This window comes from Ammospiza caudacuta, chromosome 4 (assembly GCF_027887145.1).
Source record: "Ammospiza caudacuta isolate bAmmCau1 chromosome 4, bAmmCau1.pri, whole genome shotgun sequence".
In the NCBI taxonomy this organism is placed as follows: Eukaryota; Metazoa; Chordata; class Aves; order Passeriformes; family Passerellidae; genus Ammospiza; species Ammospiza caudacuta.
The window spans coordinates 50,823,933-50,844,275 of record NC_080596.1 but is presented as its reverse complement, the minus strand read 5'-3'; the positions used below and the strand labels follow the sequence as shown (position 1 = coordinate 50,844,275).

Below are 20,343 nucleotides of genomic sequence, written 5' to 3'. Positions count from 1 at the left end.
GATTTAAAATATTGTTATAATGAACTGTGTGACGGTTTCAAATGATGCATTAGAGCAATATTGCTTTTTGCAGTAAATGACCAACTGTTATTTCCATTCCTCCAGAGTTCATAAATTATAGCCTCTTTCTGGAATTTGGAAAACAGTGCTGATTCACTCCACTTTAAAAGCTACTTTATAGCACGGCGGGAAAATGTTTCATACCACAACTCCTTTAGCAAAATTGCCACTGCTGCCTTTTTAATATTTAGAACGTGCAACACCAGTGAGAAACCTGCAATCATAGACTTTATTCTCACATAGAAACATAATCAACAGTCTCAGGAAGGAATATGACTTGACAAAACCAAAGTTGGGGAAGAAATATATACCCTATAAATACACAAACAATAGGAATATATGGTGTGTTTAAGATAGCAGGAATTTTTTTCTGCTTAGAAACCCATAGCAGATGGAGCACTTTTACACTTGCCTTCTCTCCTGTAAGAACTGAAATGTGACAAAAGAAGTCAGTAAAGGACTTTTCCAAGTTTTATTTTTAATTGCTCTACTTGCATTTGATGCCTTTTTTATCAGTATGAAGTTGAGTCCCAAATTCCTGATCACAAGCTGAGCTACAGCTTTGCTTCAGAACAAAGCAGTTATACCAGTGCAGAAGGCTGCAAGCATTGCCCGGGATAAGAAGTTTATGACTTGCTGCCCTGTTTTCAAGGGAGAAAAAGACACAAAAACTTTTATGTGACAGACCAAGGCAACATTTCTGGTAAACTCCTGGGTGGCAGCTGGGTGACAGATGCTCTGACACAGCCAGTTTACACTCCAAGCATCTCCACCCCACTTGCATCTGCCCATGGAGCACCTCCCACAAAGCCATTCCTTTTTTCATAGTCAGCAGAGATGGATCAGGTAAACTTAATTGGCTCAATGAGGTGATTTTGGCTAACCTGAGCCATTTTAGGAGAAACCTATCAGGGAGCAATCCCTGAGCAGCTGTGGACAGGACAGAGACTGGTGGAGTTTCCTGTGGGGATGGGTGCCAGGAGCAGAGGAGCTGGGAAGCTCCAAGGGCCAGGCTGCTGTGATGTTCACAAACAATGCCCCCCAGCAGGTTCCATTAGCCTGGGCACGGTGCCACGCAGCTGAGGGGACAGTGTGCAGCCAGCAGAGGCTCTGGGGTCTCTGCAGAATGCCCTGCTGTGTAGCATAGGCATCTACTTTGTGTTTCCTTCAGACCATTCATGCTACAGCTGTTTCTAAGAGGCTAAAAATACCTCAGACTCGACAAGATGCATGGAGTCGATGCCCAAAATGAGATTATTGGTTTGTCTGAAGTGGGCTCATGTATATCTTAGGTTATTAAATTTCACCTACTTTTTTTTGGAGTCTGGAACTGATCCAAAGCCTACTGCAGCCTCTGGAATTACTCCAGAAAGTTCAATGGGTTGTGATTCAGGCTTTGAGTCAAGCTCAACTTTATACATTTTTAATTATTGAAAGGATTCTAATCCCCTTCTGCCTTCATGTGTGCTGATACAGAGACCTCATTTTCCAATGGTTAATGCTGGAATTTGTCACTTTTTGTAGGAAACATGCAGCATTTTCATTCAATGCAATCAAACTGTGTATTTTTCTAATAGATATTGTGGGTATGTTAATGGAGTTGTGGCACAGACTCAGGATGGGTCTGACACCAATTATTCCTAAAACTCAATGAGTTGTGAGCATAGAAACAGGAGTATTGTCCTTCAGCTTCAAATTACAGATCTCTGCTCCCTGAGCTGCAGGTGATGGTCCCCAGAGGTGAAGGGTGAGTCACACCCACAGAGGTGGATCAGCACCCCTGTTCAACTAAGTATTCCCAAAGCTTTGGAAAAAAGAAAAAAATCTGGCTGGTTTCTAGAGTAATGAAAAGCAGGTATTTGCCTCACATCATTCACAAAAATAGCAAGTGGAATGCAGAAAATTTATTTCAAGACAAACTATTTCTGCCTCTGGAAGCAGAAGAGAAGAAAGGGAGACAGAGAAATTACAAGGAAATTCACAAAGTAAAGGTGGCATTTGCCATGTGAACCTGAGCAAGCAGAACATGGGAAAATCTCAGTTTTCTGTCTGTCAGCAGCAAAGAGGCAACAAGTGTAAGCAAATGAGAAGAGGTTGGCCCAGCACCAGCCCATATATAAAATTATTTGAAGAAACTTAGATGGTGAGTGCTGAAAAGGAGAAAGAAATCCTTGAGACCACACTGATAGCAGCTGTGTTCAGAGTTACTGAAGAAACAACCACAAACTAATTCCCTTTATCATTTCAAAAAGAAGATAGAATTGAGTGTTGAAAGAAGAGTGCAAGGGCTAATTGTTTTACAGGTATAAATAACATGAGGCCCAGATCATTCTGCAAATGCAGCTTCCAGTTTTGCCTGGTTTAATAGCATTCCTTTACTCATGGTGGTGTAACAAGATGATTCAGCACATGGCTGAGGTATATTTAGTGAAATGCTGGCCCATCCACACCGCTTTTGAAGGGCTGTGTGCTGAGAAGGAGCCTCCACCAGCTGATGCACTGACCATGTGCTGAGCTGCCCTCAGAGGAGAGCACCAGCTACCAGTGAGGTTAGCAGGTTGCAGCTTTGGTTCCATTCCTGGTCTTTTTCTTGCCTGCTGCTCCAGCAGTTTAATTCAATACTGAGCACTAACCCTAGCTAGCAGCTAATTCCTGCAAGCTTCAGAAAGGTGTCATCTTCCTGCCCAATATTCTAGGAAATCACGAGCAAATACTGAACTTCCAACAAGCCAATCAATGAACCATCAGTGCAATTAATGGTTTCCTTTTTTTTTTAGGACCTTTAAAAATCCTGATAAAGAGATATGTACCTCTCTGCACTGCAGGGGTTGTGAAGTGTCATAATTCAGCACTAACTCTAAGCATGAGCAAATCTCTGCCTCTTTTTAAAGCTCTGGAAAATCAGACTGCAGCTACTGCAGCCACCAGCAAGGGATGAATTGGTGCATAAATAGCAGAGGGTATGGGTGAGGGAGATGCCTCCTCCCTGTAAGAGAAGCCATTGCTTCATAGCTTGGTTCTCCAACCTGGGAAAGGGATACAAGAGCTTTGATGCTCACTTACCTTTGTTGTCCCTTCCTTCTGGCAAAACAGATGCTCTCCAGGATTACATGGAGTCTGAGACTTGGGCCATGAGAGATCTTCCACCTCTCAGGCTGCTGCAGTGCTCCTGGTGACCAGCCCACCACTTTAGAGGACAAAATGGAAGCACTTTATTTATTATCCTAAACATGTGCATCATCAATATTTACTTCATTACCGATGTTTTATTCACCAGTATATTTAAGCACACTTTTATTTTGCCATTTTTTTAAAAAAGAGCATTCTCCCTTCTGGTATTTACTCTGTTGTGTTTTTCAAGACATTTATACTTCTCCATTTTTCAGTTTGACAAACTGAGGTAGCCAAGCTCCCCAGGTGCCCTCCCACTTTCATGGTAGCTCTTCTCCTGTACCTAGGATTTCCCTTTCATGCGTGTTCTTGAATAAAGCTGAACAAAGTGAACTCAGTTCCTTGTAGAATAGCATTTGTTCTTCCATCTCTCCGATGATAATTTCTATCCTGATATACCTTGTTATCTGTTTTTGCTTATTTATTTTGACCATTATGTCTGTAGGAGATCAAAATGATCCCATCAGTCTACAAGCCTTTCTTATATCCACAGCAAAAGCTGCTCATATCCAATTGGTGGATGATCTTGCACGTTCTTATGCCAGATTTCATCTTTCTTCTCTCACTTCAGTCCAGAACTTCTTTTTTGCCACTGTCCTGGTCCTTTTGCCTACCAGTGATTCTTCCCAGCTCGATGCCAATAGACTATATTGGCTGACTTTTCCCTGCTGTACTGCTCTAGAATGGCTTCTGAAGAGCAGCTGTGGCCTTTGCAGTCCTTGGCCTCCTGGAAGAGCCACCGTAGATACAGCATGTTGTTACTGGCTGCTCACCAAATCCAGCCTTGATCTTCATCACAACCTTCACATATATAGAACATCTGGGACTGGAAACTTACTGCACTGTAAATTCTGTTTCTGACTTTTCCATCTACAGGATGGCCTGATGGTTCTTAAAGGAAGTGACCAACTTCAGTGCAGACACCTTTCCATATTTCTGATGTCTTACAGTGCAAGAGTTCAATTGTCTTTACATTATAAGGGTTCTATATTGCTGGAGTTTCCCATAGGCAGCTCCTCCAGGCCCTGTCTCTGCCTTGCCCTCACAGCAGCCAGCTGGCTCCAGTTCCCCTCACCCAACCAATCCACTCTTTTATAACACTCCTCTCATTGGCTGCAGCTGTGGCCTGTTAACATCAGGCCTGCTCCTAATCCTTAGGAACTGGCTCAGATGCAACTCTTTAGGGGGTAACATTATTTTCTATACTACCTTTATTTACTTATGTTCTATCCCACTACATATTTCTGATGATAAATATAAATTAAATGAAATCACCTAGCTTCTTGACAATTGTGTCTATTTTAAGTTTTGCCTTTTATCCTTAGTGAGCCAGAAAACCCCATGTTCTTTCTTCAGAATCTTCCTTCCAACACAGGTAAGGAATAGCTTACTGTTTGTTTCAAACATTTGCATGCTTTTCTTTATGAAATTTATGATGAAAATTCCTATTAATTTTCTGCCTAATATTCACTGGCTGTAATTTATGTTTTCTTTACTAGGCTCTCAAAAAACTAATTTCACATTTTGACTTTGAGTCTTTCCAACCCTGCCAATTTCTGTATTGTTGTGTGGTACTCACCTCTCCTGAGCCTCTCATGATGCTTCTTTCTAAGGAACCCCTTGATGCTGGATGTGCAGGGCTAAGACTCTGAGGTGGGGGGGTAAAAAGTGCAACTGAAAAAATTGATGGACATTGTGAATTATTAAACATAAAATATTAAATGTCTCCTTTTGCATTTGCCTCTATTTCTGTGTTACTATTGACCATGGGCCTGTGGTCTGGCTCAGTATAGCTGTTCTTGTGGACAGTCTTGTCCATAAATCCTGGACTTTTCTGATTTCCTTTAAACTTTAACAATGTGAGAAGCTTTGTGTTTAACTGAAATGTCCCCTGGCGAGCCCCAGGGTGTCTGGAGGATGCAGCACCAGCATCACCTCCTGCACAGAGCCCCGATGCCCACAGAGCAGCAGCCCCCACTGCTCCACAGCATCTCCCTCTCACCTGGGGCCAGGCCAGAGCAGCTGCAGGGCTGCACGGCTCCTCAGCTCTGCAGACTGGCACTGCCACCACTGGGACACAGGAGCTCGGGACTGTCACACTTGGCCTCTCCGCCATGTCACTGCAGACTCCGGGACAGGGTCGCCTATATTTAGATGTATCCATTTATAGATATTCATGTGTATAAGAAGCATCTTTTATGGCAGGATACTAATCTTGATTGATTACTTTCTGCAAAAAAACCCTCCCAAACAAGCCACTGCTGGAAACAACCCAGGTGTAAAGGGAAAACACAGACAAATTAGGAAAGTTGATGGATAAAAGTATGCTTGCATATATAAGCACATGGAAGGCTACAATAATAAATTGCTTCTGCATATGGCTTATTCATATGGTTCCCTGTTGCCTAATGGTGCAGGAGCTCTTTTGTCATTACATTGCAAGGGTTCCATTTGCTAGAGCTTTGTACCTCCTTGATGTTTGTTGTAGGCAGCTCCTCCAGGCACTGAGTCTTCCTTGTCCTCACAGCAGCCAGCTGACTCCAGTTCCCACCAATCCACTCTTTTATAACACTCTCCTTATTGGCTTCAGCTGTGGCCTGTTAACATCAGGCCTGCTCCCAATCTTTAGTAATTGGTTCAGCTGCAACTCTTTAGAGGCTAAGATTACATTCTATACCACCTTTATACCCATACTGTATCCTCCTACAGTTCCCTATGGTTTTTTTTTTTCCAGTTCTTCCCTCTAGAAAGTAGTGAAGCTGGTTTTGGCAGTTTCTGTGTTTGTTAGAATATCAAATAATAGATTTTTTTCTAATCTTTCTCTGGAAGAGATGACTTGTGAAGTTATCTACATTGATCCAGAAATGGTGCAATATCCTTCTCTTCTGAAACTTACAGATCTGTGCTAAGAGATGAAAACACAGGAGAAAAATTGCACAACTTTGCTAGTTTATGGAAATATGTCAGGTCATGTAAATAAAACTGCATTCTTGAATTCAAAATATAAGGTAACACTACCAGCTTGAAAATATGCCCATGTCTGCATATTAGGTAACTATCAAAGTGGCAAGTAATATACAATATACTTAGCAACTTTGGCATATCTTTTTCTTTTATGAGGGAGTGATTAAATTTTTTTTTTTGATAAAAGATTCCTTGTGAAAATATAAAATTCAAAGATTAGAAAAACAAACTAGTATGAACAAATAACGTGACAAAAATGTTTCAAAGGAATTTCAAAAGAGATGCTTGAGATAGCATTTCAAAACTGTGCTAGTGGGACTTGATTTTTTCAAAGGGTTTCTCCAATAAGAATCATAACAACCCAATAGTGATCAAAGTTTGTAATGAAGCAAATTTAATGCCACAATATCACTTTTTGATCTGTCACCACGCCCTTCAGAAAAAATGAGTGACCTTTGCACCTCAAAATCCTTTTAATATGAGTATAAGAATTGAAAAATCTCTCTAAAATGCTATTTTCTGTTTGAAGCAGTTGTCAAATAAAGTAAATAATAGCCCAAATGTCATATGCAGTCATATTTCCTAATTTTTCCTTGTATTAGTATTACCTGCATTGCTGAAAGTGCTGCATATCTCATACCAAACACTTATCAATATTTTCATAAAACCCTGCATTTTTTCAAAATTTCCCGTATTTTTGTGTACCATAGGAACATTTAGGATTGCAATCACCCTGCCTGTTCCAGCCATAGCGAGCCACATCGACTCCAACCAGATGATACTGGAGACAGAAGAGCCTGGAAAGGAAATGTGTGCATTTTTTTTGATCCTGTTCCTGTTTTTCGCCACTCTCTGTTCTCAAAATTGTTTAGAGAAGCCTTGCATCCCCAGGCTGGCCAAATCCACCAGAACCCCCTTCCCTCTCAGGTGTCTATCTGCTGCCTCTGTCCCCAACTGCAGCAATGATCTCCTCTGCGTGTGCCTTGGCGCTGGCTTTGCCACAGGAGCCAGCGCTGACCTGTCCTGCTCCTGACCCAGTTTTTCCTCTGTCCCTGGTGCAATAAGTGGGAATGTGCTACAGTCTGAAGACAGACAGATGGAGGAAGAGTCTCAGGATGTGACTGTTGCAAGAGCTTGAAAGTGAGCCAGCAAAACTTCATCATTGCACAAAGGAGTAAACAAGCTCAACTGGAGTATGGAGATGAGATAACCCCAATGTTCAGTGTCAGCTCTCAAGCTGGGGAGAGTCACCATGCCACAGGGATGTTTCCCATTCTTGTCTCTCTTTCTCTCTCTTCTTTTTTTTCCCCCCCTATATTCTTTGAGAGAAAAAAAAAGGACAAATTAAACTCAAAGAAATGTGTGAGATGGGAACCTGGTACTGTTTTAAATATTTTTTTCCCTAGGCTATGACTTGGATCTTCTTAATTTTGTCTAAAATGAAGAGATTTCTCAGAGAAAAAGAAAAAACTTCCATGAGAATCCATTAAAAATTTCCAGCAAAAATCAGTGATTTGTTTTGTCTTATTGAAGCTTTCTCATTTGTGTTAACAACTGCCAGAAGCCCATTTGGAGGAGTGATTTTGCACTGTTTGCCAGAGAGGGATTTGGGATGGAAGACGTTCTACTTGATGGTGGAATATCTATCCTGTCCTGACAAGCTACATTCAATGTTCTGAGTTTCTTCCATACTGATGCTGAAAAAGAGTCCCTAATATAAGGAGATGTACATATTGGTACAGCTTGTTGAGGTTTTTTAACCACCTTGTAGTAAGTTTTAGGAACTCTGACCTTAAGTCAGGCTTCACGAAGTATGGCCAAGCAGAAAGACTGTTTACATATGATATGCAGAGGTAGGGATTATGGAGTCCCTGACTGGTTCTTATGTAGTTATTATAACAATATATTTTTTATGTTAGGGAAAGAGCAATGCTTGCAAAAATATTCTGTTGTATCTAATAAATTACATTTCAAGATGAAAAGCTACTATACTACCTCTGAGTAATGTTGCTCATTACTTAAATCCCTCAGCAACTTCAGGAAGTATTTAGTAAAATATTCACTATGCTACAGCACTTTTTTTACATTTTTTAAAACTACTTTATACCAGAGTGGGCACTACTTTGTGAGAGGAGAGGGAAGCAGGAGGGTGGTGGTTTACCTGTCTGTAGCAGGCATAGGCATCCCAACAAATTTAAGACTTTTATTGACCATGTTGTCCTCAGGATCAGGGCCTCTAAATTTTAATAGCTGTCTGGTGGCTACAGAAGCCTCTTTATCTGCATCCTTCCTCTACATGATAGCAGCAGATCCAGTGACTCCACCAGATGCAGTGCACAGCCTCTTAGAAGAGTGTCAGATGTTGCTAGCATAGTGCACTTCAAACCCAGAGAGCACCAACCCAGTTGATCTGCAGGGAGTGAAGACTGGCTTGGAAATATCTGCCAGGTCAGAAGCCAGAGCCAGAGAATTTCTGCACATTTTTGGGAGTATGTGTGCAAAGCAAGTAGGATGCCTGCTGCCTGTGAACAGAAAGGAGAGTAATGAAAGATGCTATGAAAAGGAAGAAAAGAAGCAAAATCTGAAAGCAGCCCAAGGAATGATTAAAAACCCCCCCTCTGAATCTGCTTCATGAAATCCACTTCCCTGCAGGGTCATGAGCTGTTGTGTTGGTCAGGCTGCAGATAGGAAAGGATCTCGTGGCCCCATGACTCTGTGCACTGCCACCGGGGGCCTTGGGGCCCTTCTGTCCCACCAGCTCTGCACACACTGGAATCCTGTTGTGCTTCTTCCAGAGGCGCCTCCAAATCCCCAGGGGCAGGAGTCAATGTTGGATGGCATGCAGAGCGCCTGCAACGCCTGTGCACAGCCTGCTCCTCTCCTGTGCTCTGAGAGCCTGAGGAATCCAAGTGAACGGTCAGCTTCTGGAGATTTAGGAAACAGTCTGGTATTTAGGCTAGAGTAAAAACAAATGTTGCCTGCAAGAGCAGATGAGGATGCTGTGTCTCACTTCCTGGAATTTAGGGCTGGCAAAGGCAGAATCCTTTTAATTCATATCATATCAAGGTCTTCTGCACATTCCTTCTGAATGGGAGATACTGGAAGTGGAAAGTTGGCTCTGGTTTTTATTGTTTCCAAAACAAAGTCCTTTTGGTGATATTCCTGACAGAAACACTAAAAACTTTTCTTAGAACCCCACCTCCAATATACTGATTTTTCTGAGAGACGTCTAACAGATCCCTGTAGGTACAGCCTGTTACATAAAATGTTGTCCTTACAGATTTTCTGATTTACCATTTCAGTGAAAAACATCGTGGAGGATCACTATGAATTCAAAGAAAAAAGACATCCTCTTGGTCCCATTCTTTTCTCAATGTAACTTTGGTGGATTTCAACCATTATCCTTCTGTTACATTAGTGAAGTTACTGTAATCAATGTGAAGTGATTGGTCTTTCTCCCTGTACAGCTGGCACTAACATGAACTGATCCATTCCATTTACTTGGTTGAACCCAGTCTTCTGGACCAAAACTCCAAAGGGTATTTCATGTGTTGGTACACATGGGCCCAAAGTTTTCTGAGCTAATATGAACAGAAATAGTGGGTGGTCTGAACTTTCACCTTGGTAGCCTTGTAGCTGCTTTAGTGAATGCTAAGTGGATAATTAACATAAATGCCAGCATGAGGGCACAAACCTCTGCCTATGCTTTCTCCACAGGCCTAGCTGCTCTGTCTGCCCTGGATTTCCCTGCTGGAGACATACTCGTGCCACCAATGTGGACCTAATCATCCAATCATCAGCAAAACCAGTCTCCATCCAAATGGAGGATTTGAGGAGTGGCAGCAACGCATTTCAATATGCCTGGAGATCACCACCTTAAAGACCAGGAGGTACCCTGCCTGTACCCTCTTGCACTGTGGTCCTGTTCTGATTCCAGTTCTCAGCAGAATCCCTGACCTCAGGAGACCACAGACTGCATCCAGGTCTTTTCCAACAGAAAGCCTGCCCTCCAGTGTGTTACTCTCCTGTCCCTCTGGCCACATCTATGGGCTCAGATGTGGTGGGATGGATCCTTGGGTCTCCCCAGCAAATGTAGAGACACAGGTCCACAGGAGTTACTCATTACATTGCCATACCAATGAGACACATCCAAACTGACATCAGGATGACATCCTATTTCTCAGCACTGACTCCTTACCAAAGCCACAGTGCTGCCATATTTTGGATTCATTACCTGCTCTCATAATGAAAGGGCTATTTTTTAATCCAAACAGGTTCAAAACCATCACCCCTGGCACTTTTTAAACTCTGTAGAGATCCAAAAGGTTTTCTCCTGAAAGGACACCTCACCACAAGACTACTTTTGGGTTAGACTTTTGTGGTGTGTCCTTTCTGTTGTGGTTTCTGGAGATGCTGCAGGACTTGCAGAGCTGGCGAAGCCATGGAGCTGGGTGGAGGCAGCCCATGGTGCCTGTGCTTACAGACTATGTTAATTTTATTTTTGCTTCTGGGTGGGAAGCCAGCAGTTGGTTTCAATCCAAATTTGAATGTGTCTTTCTCAGAGTCTGGTTCTCTTCTTGTGTAACACTGTGACGCTGAGATATTCTGGGACACTTTTACTAACCATGGCAGAGATGCATTCCTGGGGACTGGAGCGAGGGTGCTTTTCAGTGCAGGGCCACATGTTTGAGTGATTCCAGCTGGGAAACCCACTCTCCCTGGTGGTGTGATGGAGCAGAGGTTTACTGACCTTCACAAAACTGTGCCACCCACTGCAGCATGACTGCCTCCCCCTGTCACACACATTCCCCTTCTCGCTGCACACCCCTGTGACCTAGGGCTTCACCCTTGCTTCTCCTGGCTTGGGCAGGCAGAGCAGTTCAGAAACAATGATGGCAGAGAGAAGGGAGGAAACAAAGCTACCCAAGAATGACAGCAGGTTTTACTCAGGCTCCAGTGGATGCTTTGAGGGATCCAACATGGTTTTTTGAAAGACGGTTTGTTACATCCCTAATTCCAAATAATCCTCACTGCTGAAATGGGAAGCAAACATCCTCCACTGTGATCCTGCTTCTCTCCTGCTCTTCAAAATAATTGAGGAGTGATACTTACACAAGGTGACTACCTACCCTAGCTCCTCTTGTCCCTTTATCTTCATTCAGATGCTAATGATGGTTTAAACCAATGTTTGTGATTCACAGGCCTAAAGCAAAGCTAGGCAGAAGGTCTGTAGACAGTAGGGGAGCCAGCTATTTTAGCTCTCCTCCTTCCCTAAGTCAATATTAGTATAAGCAGCAATGAAAAAGGCCAACACACGGAGAAAGAATTTGAAGCCAGGAGAGCTGCAGAAGCTGTCAGAACAAGCAGCCTCACAGGGCAAAGGGCAGCAGAGGGACACTGGCAGGTGCTAAGTGGGCTGGGGGACCATTTGTCTCCCACAAAAAAAAGCACTAGACTGCTCAGATATTTACAATGGCTTCTGTCCACTCCAACTGTCCAACTACCTATACATCTTAACCTCCCCTAAGCAGAGCTGCCTCCAGCATCCCTGTTAATGCAGAGGCTCTGGTTATGCTTCTGAGCGCTGTTCTGATCAGCCCCCAGCTGTACAGCTGCTAATGTTTCTGGAGTAAAGCATTTCCTCAACCCTTCATCTTGTCAAGTTGACCAAATCCTACCATGTTTTGGAAAGGGATAATCTGAACAGGCGTCATAGATTCTTTCAGCCTACCAGAGATTCTGCTAGAAGCTTGCTTAGCAAGAGATTCCCAACCAAGTTTCATGGAGGTGTGGATTTCAATAATACCTTTTTCCTGCAGTAGTATGTGATGCATTGGGAGAAAAATAACTAAGAAAATAAAAATATAAGTTTAGTGATGGAAATGATGGAAAGGAATTGCAAGAATTTATTTGGATTTATGTTGGCTTTAAAAATGTTTTCTGCTATTGAAAAGAGAGGGAGAGAATATTCTGTACTCTCTTGACAATAAGAGGAACATGCTCATATTTCCTTTGACTGTGAAATAAAAAACAGAGATGAAGTGACCTTTGCCTATTCCTTCTTCTTGGTGTCCATGACTGATGGACAAAGAGAACTGTTCTGAAGTGGGCATTGCTTTGTATCGTTGCTGCTATTCCTTCAGCACTTAGCCTGTTAACAGGGGACAAAGGAAGAAAAACATGGATGGGAATAGGGGCCAGGTTGGTAAGGGATTACCCCACACTTCCCTTTCTCTGAAAGAAATCTCAAATGTGTAAAATCAGAATGGGCTCCATCTTCCTGGCTCTTTCAGTACATGTTCTTTCAAAGCTGCAGCCTGGTTTCTCCTCCTGTGTTTGCTCCCTGCAGCCTCCCAAGGCACCCATGCAGGGCAGAGAAAGGATGGTGGATAAGCTCACTGCCACAGGAGGTTGTGAGATGTGATGTGTTAGGGTGCTTCCTAATTCTACAAACCTGCTCAACCGGGAGATTAAAAGATTGCTCTGTGAAAGAGTCAGCTTCACCATGGTGTCTCTGTTCACTGATTGAGTAAGGAGTCAAAAAAAGAAGGCTGACAAGGCCTGACACTCAGGTACTTTTGAAATAACAAAATAGATTTGACTCCTCCTACATGCCAAACCCACTTAAAAAGAGCAAAATACATTTTCCAAATACATATTCTTCATACCCCACAAGAAGGAATCAAAGATAAATTACTCTTTCCCTTTCACCCCTTCTTTTCCTACACACCCTAAAGAGAGATCTGATTAACCCATGATTAAAATCTGGGGCCAGTCAAGAGAATGATAAATATCCTTGTGATTTCATTGGGGCTGAAAGGCAGACCTAACAGAAATAGATCAGCACTTTCTGACCAATTGCAATCAAATTATGGTGACATATTTTCTACGATGGACATGGACCTAACAAATAGAGTGACAGTAGAAATAGAAACTGTTAAATGTCATCTCATTTTCTTACAGAAATTTGGGTAGCAATTTATAATACTTCAGCATTCCTCTAGGAACTCCTTGCAGAGGTAGCTTTCCAAGGATACTAAAGAACTAGACAATTGCTCCTTCTCAATGTGTTGTGTTTAGCAGTCAGATAACAAGGTTTGCACCATAAAAAACCCATGTTGATTAAAGTATAAATTCAGAATTATTTCAGTGCTTGTGCTGTGGCTAGAGCAGTGAAATTCATTACTTCAGCAGCAAGCAGAAGCTTGCAACTGCCACAGCAGCATTTGTATCCTTTTAATGGAATTTGTTTTTTGTTTGGACAATATCCTGCAAAATTAAAAGTTTCTGTACATAACATTTTAAGCACAGTTGGTTGTCAAGGGTTAACTTGGTCAGTGGAACCTAAGTGAAAGTTTTAAAATATTGCTGTCATAGAGAACAAATGCCTTCAAAGTGTCTATAGCATATGTTTTTTAAAAGAGTGCTGAAATAAAGTCCTGGTTTTAATTATTTTTCTTTGCAGAACTTCTCTAACTTTATTGCCAAAGAAAAGACTTCCAGAGCCAATTTTTAATCTTAATTATACCAGATTCAATCTGGAATTTTTCCCTTGAAGTTAGAGTTACACCAGGTTTACACAAAGCAGAATCTGGCCCAGTTTCCACATTAGACTCTTTCTCAAAAGATAATGTAGATTAAAAAGCAAAATGTCTGACTAAAAAAAAAGCCAGAAGTCTAAGGATCATAATGCAACTAAAATGCTGCTGTATCCTCTGTTCGTGAGCCACTTCAGAGCTTTCCTGTCAAAGCCTGAAGTGTAGCTTCACATGCATGGTTACAGGAACCTTTAGCTGCATTTTCCTCTCATCTCACTCTCTCATTTCTCTCTCCACAACCACCTTGTTCAAGAGAAGTGTATATAACTGAGTTCTCTGGAGGATTGTCAACAACAAACAGGCAAGTGATCATGTAACTGAGGCAGAAAGTGCTCTCTGCAGAATTACATGAGGTGCAGACTAAAACAAGGGGATCTCGGAGAAAAAGGCCAAACAGTCTATTAGAGAAGTAAAAAAAGAGAGGAACTGCTTCCCTTGACATTTCAATGTTTCAGTCTCTCCTGTGCCTGAACTTAAAAATAAGGAAAATGAGGACATGGGCATTGGCCACTTCTTGGGATGGCTTGAGGTGTGATTGCTGCCTGCTTGATTTCTTCCATCACTGGTTAGGGCCGTAGAACCTTGAGTACAGGAGACATGCAGGGCTGAAAGGAGAATGAACATGATTTGTGCCTCCTGCTGGCATACCTCCAGCACGATCTTGGTAAATACGAGTAAAAGGAGTGAACTAATTCAGTGAGTAAGAGGAATGGCTGCTTTCATTTCCAGGTTTGGAACATTTTGCTGACTGTGACAACTCCTTGCAGATCTTGCAACTCCTAGTGGTGGCTCCACACAAACTCCAATTCTGCAAGCTCTTAGGAAGCATTAATGCATTTCCATCTTCTCAAGTCCTTGGGATGGGGCAGATCCAAGTTCAGAAACACTCCATGCCACAGAATAAGAGGGACAATGTTTTGTTTGCAGGGGTATTTTGGAGCATGAAAGATCAGGTGAGAAGGATCCTTTTAGAAACCTAATTGCAATTAATAAACCTTGGCAGTTGCTCCAGTATTTCCACAGGAAATCACCACAAAGGTGTGTGTTAATCACTAAGTGTCAGAAGACAATCTGTTGTGGGATGAAGCAGAAAAATGTCATCCCTTGCCTGGAGCATGGGCAACTCTGGGTACTCGGTAAACAGAGACCTTTCTCTCCTGAGTCTGACTCTTTGTGATGCTCAGCCTGTCTTGGGTCTTCCAAGGTAGGAATGTATGGTGGACATGATCAGCCCAGGAGCACGTGGGGACGGACACTGACACAGATGTTGGCACATGCCCACCGTGTCACAGCGAGCACGGCCGCGACATCCAGGGTGGTCTGCACACCATCCAGCCCCCCGTGCGGAACTCAGGGCTGGGCTCCCAAGCACAGTAGCCCGAGGGGAGCAAAGCTGGTACTAATAGCGAATAGCTGCAGAACGCAAGCAGCTTGGTCTGGCTGTGGTTTTGTCCTGCTGTAATCCATTAATCGCTGCAGCTCGAAAGAACAAAGGCACGGATAATGGTCTCGGGAGTTACGAACCGGAGGCAAACCTGGGCTGAATCAGCAGACGATCCTTTGATTTCAGAGGGAAAACTTATCATTTGCGGCACGGGAGGAATTTATCTCTCTGCTTTGCTCGCAACACGCCACATCCCCCGAGCTGCTGAGCCGGGTGCGGGCTGGACCTGCGGGGCAGGAGTCATTCGGTTCCCGGACGGCCCCTCTCGGCCGCATTCTCCGGTCTCTGTGCCCCTGCCGGGCTCGGCAGCTGCTCCCGCGGGCTGCGGTGCCCTCTAGTGTCGCGGGGCGGTGGCACTGCCCGGCGGTGGTGCCCCGGTGTGGCTGCGACGCCTCCCGCCCGTCGGTGCCGCGGCGGGGCCGGGGGTCCCCGCACGGGCCCGGAGCGCAGCGCGGAGCCAGGCGGCGGCGAGGGGCCGGGCGGGGAGCAGCCCCTTCCCCCTGGCTTTGCCTCGCCCCTAAATTGCGTTCAGCCTGCTTCTGGACCAGAGCGACGTGTTTATTCTGTCGCAGTCAAAAAAGTCAGGGCGGGAGCAAAAGGAAAAACAAAGTCTGTTTTTCAAAGAGTAAGGCTTCCACGGCTGTTCTGGCATCTTGTAATGTCGAGAGCCAAACGCAACAATGAAAGCAAAACAGCTCGACGTCGTGGCAGCAGCGGCCTCGGTGGGAAAACGACGGGCATGGGGAAGGAAAACGACGGGCGCGGGGAACTACCTTAAACAGCCATGTGGCGAACAAAAAATAAAGGCTAGGGAGGGCAGGCTGGGCAAAGTTAATTTCTTTTGTCTGGCTGCCTGTCCTCCCAGTGACACGGGATCCCTGCCATTCAGAGCCAAATTCTGTTGAACAAACAAAATGAGGGAATCTGTACTCGTGGAAAGATGGAAAGAAATAAAAATCTAAAAATCTGGTAGGACTGTAAATGTACACAAGACCCTGCCGCCTCCAGAACACTTTTCCAGAGGGGCTCGGGCCCTTGAGTTCCCGTGCTTAGCTCTCCTTCCAGGTGGGGCAGCCCTCGCCGCTGGATTCCCTCCCTAGGCGGTGGATGTGAGCACAGATGTGAGGCCGCTGTGTTTTCTCCCTCTCTCAGGAGTTTGAGGGGTCTCTGCTCCGGGCTGTAGCTGCTCCTCACGCAGGGGTTCCTGCTCTAAAAGGTATAAAGGGCGACTACTCTCCGTGCATCGCAGAACGTGAGTAACGATAATGAAACCCACACGAGCCTTCCCATCCAGTCAGAAGGCTGCGGCCCCTCAGTGGGGGCTCCCTCGGAGCCCGGGCCGGGGCACCCCCTCTCCCGGGCCTGCCCGATCCCGCCGGTGGCCACACAAGCCACCTATTAGCTCGTTCAATAGGCTTATCCAGTTAAGCGCTCCCCGGCTCACCCTTGGGAGAGAGCCGCAGGAAAGGATTTATTACTTGAAACAAATTGTGATTTCCCCAGGGAGGGGGATGCTGAGCGGGGGAGGTTGGGGGGTGTGAAGGGGCCTCGAAGGCTCCCAGCCCCCCTGGAAGGGCCTGAGAGCCGAGAGCCCGCCCCGCAATAACGCGGGCCGTCGGTGCTCCCGCTGCCCGGGGAGGGACACACACACACCCCGCCCGGCCCGGGACAGGCTGGGAGCACAAACAGCCCAGAGCGGCTCTAGCCCGGGCGCCGCGCTCTGTTTGAGACGCGCAGCTTCCATCTGTTACCACATAAACACAGCTAACGGGATGCTGTATGCTGCAGCCCTTCAGGGGAGGGGAAGGCGGGAGGACAGGGAGAGGTAAAAAATCCCCCCACCCCCAGCCTGTCCTCTCGCTAACCCCACGGCACCCTCGCCTCCCTGGACGGGACCCCCTGCACCACTCGGGGCGGGAGGCAGAGCTCAGCAGCCGTCCTGGAGGGTTTATTTTAACTACCACCGCCTCTGCGCGGGACCAATCCATAGGCACAGCGCAGAGAGATCGGCCCAGAGCTGGCAGAGCCCAGCTCCCGCCGGCCCCGTGCTCGGGCCCTTAGTGTGGGCAAGGGAAAGCTACGTCGGGGAAAGCGCCACCATTCCCACAAGGGTCCCTGAGCCACGGAACACCTCCGTCCCTGTCTCCACAGAGCCGTCGGGCCCCCGCCAGAAGGGCCAGACTGGCCTAGCAGGCAAGCCTCGCCAGTCGCCCAGTTCACAATTTTTATTTTTGGCTGGGTCTTGTGAAATCCCACGTGGAAGCCGTTAACGACGTCTCGATAATGATCGCGACAAAGGCATTATTCAAATAAGGCAGGTAATTGCAACCAGAAGGCACCTCCTCCCCTTGCCTTTCGCTCCTTTCTTTTGGAAAGAGTAACTCTCGCATTACATCCCATCCTGATGGTGTTTCGCCAGGAATCACCCCGCACGTCGAACCACACACTCTCACGCCGGTACAGCACGGCCCGAGCCCTGCAGGATCGCCCCGGCGCTCCGGCAGCTGATGATCATCTTCGAGGGGTTTAAATTTGCCAGAGCCCGCAGCTCTGATCCAAGTAATGATAAAGCTTTTCCCTCCGCAAATTAAGGGGTTCAGGGTGCTGGGTGCGCTCGCCCTCTCAGATGGAGAGTTCCAGGGTGCGGTGTGGGTTTTTTTTCTCCTGTGTTGTTTGTTTGTTTGGTTTAGCTTTTTTTCTTTTTTTTTTTTTTTTTTTTTTTTTTTCCTCCATGTTTTTTTTTGACTCTCTGGGAGCCTGTTGTTTATTCACAAGCATTACGGTATCCTGTTAGCATTCCGACCAGGGGCTGCTCATAGATGTGACTCCGATGATTTCCTGGAGGAACATGTGGAAGCAATAGCGGGGTTGTGCTCTCGCCCGAGCCGAGGACGCGCTAGTGGAGGGCGTGCAAAGGGCCGGGAGCCCCGAGAGCCCAGGCAGGGGCACCTCAGCCCTGAGCGCGCATCCTTGGGACGTGGTTCTCGTTTCTGCTTCTGTTCTCTTCGGGGCATCTTCGTTTCAGAGGCTGAACTCTCCCTCGCTTACGAAAGAGAAAAGCTACTGTGTCCTGGCCCTTGCCTTCGAGAACAAACTTTTGTTTAATACTAAATGGGAGAAAAAGGTGTGGGTGGTGTGGTGCTGGGCTGGGGAAGGAAGCAAAAGGGAGAAGCCCCGGCCCAGGGGCATCTGGGGGCCCGTGCCCTGCCCAGAAGGCAGGCGGCGGGCAGGGACCCGCTCGGCTCCGTTCCTGGGGCTGCAGTGCCCCCTTTCCCGCGGCCGCCGCATCGCCGCGCTCCGCACGAAGCCTGCAGCCAAAGGGCGGCGAGGGCAGCTCCCCGGCAGCCCCTCGGCCACCCCTTATCGCCAGCGATAGCGACGGCCAGCAAGGCAGAGATAGCCAGCGCTGCTCCCCGGCGGGGATCAAAGCTCCGTCGGGAGCTGCTCAAACGGGACGGGCTCGGACGTGCGCTGCCCGCGCCTCCCCGGCACCTCCGGCCCCGGCCGGGTCCCTGCCTTGGTCATTACTGGGCTCTGTTGGAGCAGGGCAAAGCGAAGGCAGAGACGAAGAGAAGAGTGCTCTCGGTCCCGTCGGAGCTGAGGGTTTTGGGGATGCTCTCTCCTGGCGAAGGTTACCTTTCGTTGTGTCTTTCATTCATAAATGTTAGTGATTCGTCTCTCCCCCCGTCTCTCCGTGCCTCCTGTCCTGGCTGGCTCACGGCCGTCCGTCCAGCTTTCTAGCCCGACCCCGAGCGCAGCGGTGTACAAAGGACACGAGGAAGCCGCGAATTCGTTTCCAAATCAAACTCCCCATCCATAAACTCACACTGTAAGCGTAGACATCGAGCCCGGCGCCCGAGCCACCATCCTGGAGGCTCTGAGGAGGGAAGACTCATTCATGAAATTTGGGAGCACTCTGAGTTTTCATGAAAGTTTTTTGGGTCTTTTTTTTTTTCCTTTCTTTTTTTTTTTTTTTTTTTTTATTTTCTCCCCCTGCAGTGCAAAACTCCCCGCTTCCCCCTTTCCTCCCCCTCGCCCCTGCCATATGGCCAGCCTCCCCCTCCCCTGCGAGGCTCCTGAAATCTGGAGGCAGAGACTGGCCCCCCTGCCTGCGTAAGAGCCTCCCGCCGGCGCGCCCGCCTCCGCCCGCGGGGCTGGGGGCGCCGGGCGAGCCAGCAGCTCTTATTCTGAAGGGAACGGAGGGGGGCTTCATTTCCTGACAGCTATTTACTTAAAGCAAATGATTAGTTTTGGAAGGATGGTCTATAACATTGAATCAATTACGGGACGCGGTTTCTGAGACCATTACAGTCGGATCGGGAGAGAGGGCGAGCGAGAGGGAAAGAGCGCGGCTAAGCAGGGAAAGTCACAAAAGACGTGGACATATTTTGGATGTTTTACAATCTGCAGGATTGGGGCTGCGGGTTGTAAAGGAGAAGGTAAGAGGTGCGGGGCATTTTCCCCACCTTTTTCTCTTTTTTTTTTGCATCTTTTCTCCCGCGGTTTTTTCCTCGTTTATTTTATCAGGTTTTCTTTATTTATTTGTTGGGGGTTTTCTTAATTTGATTTTTTTCTTTTTTTTCCTTTTCTTTTTCTTTTTTTCTTTTCCCCCGATGTCCTGAGCCGAGCGGAGGGGTTCCTCTCTCGGGGTGCAGGCGGCGGGCGCTGGTGACCCCGCGGAGGGAGCGGGGGAGCAGCGGCGGCCGTCGGGGTGCGGCGGCAGCAGCGCGGGCAGCGCTAATGACAAACACATTGGGACGGCGGCGGCCACCGCGCCGCATTCCTGCCGCGGGGGCGGGAGCGACCCGCCGGGGCTCCGCGGGCAGCGGCAGCGTCCGCCCCGCGGGGGAGAGCGGGGACGCGCACCGACCGAGTAAGCGGCTCCGTCTCTTCTCGCATCCCTCTCTCCCTTCACCCCGCTGCTCTCCCGTCCCTTCCCCCACCCTTTGTTTTAAACCACCTTCCCTCCTTTAGATCCCCGTTCTCACCTCGCTCCCCCTGACCCGGTAGCCTAAAATGCCCCGAGATCCCGAGCGGAGGCACGCACACAGCCCCCGAAAGGCGACCCGACCTCCATCCCTGCGCGCCCCGTCTTTTCTTTTTATT

General features: G+C 46.8%; 1 protein-coding gene and 1 long non-coding RNA gene across 3 annotated transcripts in view; one reads left to right on the top strand and one right to left on the bottom strand.

Moving 5' to 3' along the window:
• Positions 1 to 238: 238 nt before the first annotated feature.
• LOC131557323 (uncharacterized) lies at positions 239 to 5,759 on the bottom strand. Its single transcript, XR_009274730.1, has 5 exons — positions 5,700 to 5,759; positions 5,234 to 5,375; positions 4,811 to 4,879; positions 3,124 to 3,247; positions 239 to 701 (listed from the first exon to the last, which is right to left on the bottom strand). It is a non-coding gene; the product is annotated as an uncharacterized LOC131557323 (long non-coding RNA).
• A 13,759-nt stretch (positions 5,760 to 19,518) lies between these two features.
• The window catches only part of PDGFRA (platelet derived growth factor receptor alpha), a 34,424-nt gene continuing 33,599 nt past the window's right edge, over positions 19,519 to 20,343 (top strand). Inside the window, exon 1 of one of the 2 annotated variants that reach the window (XM_058804408.1) lies at positions 19,519 to 19,676. The gene's annotated coding sequence lies outside the window, so the exon portion shown is untranslated. Of the gene's footprint in view, positions 19,677 to 19,901; positions 20,111 to 20,343 lie in introns of those variants that run through there. The other variant, XM_058804409.1, reaches the window with a different exon arrangement.